The 3,836-nt window shown below is 47.6% G+C and overlaps 1 protein-coding gene across 1 annotated transcript in view; it reads left to right on the forward strand.

Annotated features, from left to right (window-relative positions):
- Window positions 1-3,836, forward strand: part of Srrm3 (serine/arginine repetitive matrix 3) — a 38,733-nt gene that overhangs the window by 11,227 nt on the left and 23,670 nt on the right. The gene's annotated exons all lie outside the window — the stretch shown is intronic.

A 3,836-nucleotide genomic window follows, 5' to 3' on the forward strand; every position in this document is an offset into this window, starting at 1 on the left:
TGTGTGTGTGTGTGTGTGTGTGTGTGTGTGTATGCCTGTGTGTGTACATACATGTGGCGGCCAGAGATCAACATTGAATACCTTCCTCAATTTCTATCTACCTTATTTTCTGAGACAGGCTCTCACTGGCTTGGGAGCTCACCATTAAGCTGATCTGGCCAGCCAGCACATTCCAGAAACCCTCCTGTCTCTCTTTCCTCAATGCTGGGATCACATGGGCACATCACTACACCCAGATTTTTACTGGGGTGCTGGGATGAAGCTCAGATCCTCTCACTTGCACAGGCTGCACTTTATCAACTAAGCCATCTCCCTGTTCCCCCTCCATTTTTAGTTCCATGTAGCCTAGACTGGCCTCCAACTTGTTGACCTTCACCTCCTGATCCTCCTGCCTCCACTTCCCAAATGCCAGGATCCGGGGTGAGCGCCACTGAATCTGGTCTCGAGACACCTTTTCATTTCATAGCCAACTGCCTGTGCTTGAGCCGGTCACCTCTATGGTGGGATGACACTCCATCCTCCCACCCCCATAGACATATTCCATCGGTGTAATGAACCATTAACGAGGTAACAAACTTGGGTTTAAGAACAAACAATGTTAAGGAAGCCTGGCCATGCAGCATGTGAAGCCATAGCCACACAAGTAGTAAGTTAGAATGTGCTGGTGATAAGTAGGTGTGGGGCGATGGCTCAGTGGGAAAATGCTTGCTTAGAAGGAGAGGCGCTGCATTTGGGTTCTCCGCCCTCACATGAAAGCCATGTGCATAGTGTGCATCTGCAAGCTGAGCCCCTGTGGACGCTGGGGCCTTGCTGGCTAGCTAGTCTTGTTGCAACAGTGAGAGAGACCCTGTCTCCAAAACTTAAGGTGGAGGTGGGGAACAAGGGAGGCTGGAGAGATGGCTCTGAGCACAAGTTATTGTTGCAGAGAACCAGGGTCCACTCCAGTACCCACATAGTGGCTCACAACCACCTGTAACTCCAGTTCCAAGGAATCCAACGCCCTCTTCTGGCCTGTATAGGCACTGCATGCACATGGTACACATACACTTATACAATCATACCTATAAAATCGATTTCTTCAAATAAAGCTGAGAGTTACCGAGGAAGGTACCCTGAAGATGGAGCCATCAGAGAAGGGATGTGCAGGGAACAGGGAAGAAGCAGGGAGCAAGGCATGCATGAAGGATATCAGTGGCCAACCTAACCCAGCAGTTACAAAGCCTGGAAAGGTCCTCGATTAAGTAATGCTCAAAGGGAGTAATTTGATTTTGTATCTAAGCTTCATCATGCTCCAGTCTGAATCAACTGAGGCTCCCTCCTCCCACCAGCTCGCCCACACAACTTAGATGTGATGTCCCTACATTTTACAGCCTCACTAAAGACTGTATTTTACACGTCAGGCATTTGTGTGGCTGAGGAGCTGTGTGGGATGTGATGGACCTAGGACTTCAAGGGGCTGGACATTCCAGCNGAGGGAGACAAGGGCAGATGGAAGGAAGCCAGCAGCTTCAGGATGAGGACGAGCAGGGAGATTTGAGTTAAAGGAGGGGGATGCTTGGTTCTGTGCAGGCAATAGGATCACATTAGTCTCTCCAGCGCTCCCCNCAAAAGCTTCCCAGATATCCATCCATGTGTTGGCCTCAAGGCTGTCAGCATTTTTGCAAGTTGGATCATAACTATTGTTTTTTAATGTGCTAGGGATTCATTTCAAAGCCTCACACTAAAGAAGGGTTTTTAATCACTGAACCATGTCCACCACATGTGGCTTCTTCTTTTCTTTTGAAAAAATAAAATCAGTCTTCCAATTATAAGGGAGTGGGTATCTTGATGGAGATATGTCGACTTAAAAGCTGCCTGTGCAGTGCTACAGATCAAGGCCCAGGCCTCACATGTGCTGAGAAAGCCCCTGACGCTGACCCACAGACCTGACACTGACCCACAGAACTGGTCCTTGAGCTTTAGGCTTTTTTTTTTTTTAAGATTTATTTATTTATTATATGTAAGTACACTGTAGCTGTCTTCAGACACACCAGAAGAGGGAGTCAGATCTTGTTACGGATGGTTGTGAGCCACCATGTGGTTGCTGGGATTTGAACTAAGGACCTTTGGAAGAGCAGTCGGGTGCTCTTACCTGCTGAGCCATCTCACCAACCCCTAGACTTTTTTTTTTAAGAGTTATTTATTTTATGTACATAAGTACATGGTCCTTATGTATATAAAATGTGCATAAAATCTTCTTCAGACACATCAGAAGAGGGCATCAGATCCCATTGCAGATGGTTGTGAGCCACCATGTGTTTGCTGGGAACTGAACTTAGGACCTCTGGAAGAGCAGTCCGATGAGCCTTCTCTCCAGCCCGGCTTTTGTCTTTTAAACACAGAATTTAGTTAATAATCACTTGAAAGTAATGAGTTCACAGCTGATTGTAGTTTATTTCTGTGCATAGATATGCATGTGGATATGCATGTGGATATGTGGATATGTGCAAGTACCTGCCAAGGTCAGAAGAGGGCAACATGTTGCACCGCCCCACCCCCCCACCCCCCCACCCCGAGCTGGAGTTAGGGCTAGTTAAGAGTCCCTTCACACGGTGCTGGGAACTGAATTGAACTCTGGTCCTCTGGGAAAGCAGAAAACTCTGTTAATCACTGAGCCATCTCTCCAGCCCTGCCTGGGGTTTTGATTTTTATCTTGTGTATGTGTGCATGGTATATGTGAGTACATTCATATGTGCAAGTATATGCACTCACTCATGTATATATACATGTGTGTGCAGGTGGAAGTCAGAAGACAATGGCTCTCTCTCTCTCTCTCTCTCTCTCTCTCTCTCCTTTAGTTTTTCAAATCAGGGTTTCTCTGTATAGCCCTGGCTGTCCTGGAACTCACTCTGTAGATCAGGCTGGCCTCGAACTCACAATGATCCACCTGCCTCTGCATTCCAAGTGTTAGGATTAAAGACATATGCCACCATATGGGCTCTACCTGATTTTGGGGGGACAGAGTTTCTCTGTACCTGGTAGTAACCACTTGGAACTGATGGAGGCCCAGGGCTCTTCCTAACTCCAGCTCCTGCCACTGGGATCACAGGTGTGTGCTAGCACGCCTGGCTTTTATGTGAGAGCTGGAGATCCGAAGTCCACTCCCATGGTTGGGCATTAAACGATCTGCCACGCCACCTGCTGAGCCCCAGCCCTTGTGTTTATTACTTTTTATGTATTTATTTTGAGAGAGACAAAGAAAGGAGATTGGAGAATGCACACATCACAGTGTATGTGTGGAGGTCAAAGGGCAATCTGCAGGGGTCAGTTCTCTCCTTCTGCCACGTAGGTTCTGGGGATGGAACTCAGGTCACTAGACTTAGAAGCAAATGCCTTTACCCACTGAGCCATTTTGTCAGCCTTTCCTTGTTCGCTTACTTATTTATTGAGACAGGGTTTCTATAAAAAGGTTCACCCTGAACTTACTATGTGGCACAGCTGACTTCAAACCTGTGATCCTCCTGCCTCCTTCCTGAGTGCCAGGATTATAAATGTGTGCCACCATGCCTGCTGTAAAGCCTTCCTTCCCTTAGCCATGTCACCACAGCCGGTCTCCCTTCCTTCCATCTTTTATGTGCTGTTCCCAGATCGATTCCAGGAAGAGGCATCTGTGATGTGTAAGCCAGCAGATGCCNCCCACCTAGTAATCAGTACTGGGTTACNCTCCAGTCACTGGACCGGCCTCTCTGCTGGGAGCTTCAGAGAGAGAATCTTACTTAATCCTCTGCTCAAAGCCAGGGAATTCTCTTTTCTTGTATAGATAAGGCCCCTGAGGGCTAGCCAGCACACTCATTTCT

The sequence above is a fragment of the Mus caroli genome, chromosome 5 (genome assembly GCF_900094665.2).
Source record: "Mus caroli chromosome 5, CAROLI_EIJ_v1.1, whole genome shotgun sequence".
NCBI classification, from domain to species: Eukaryota; Metazoa; Chordata; class Mammalia; order Rodentia; family Muridae; genus Mus; species Mus caroli.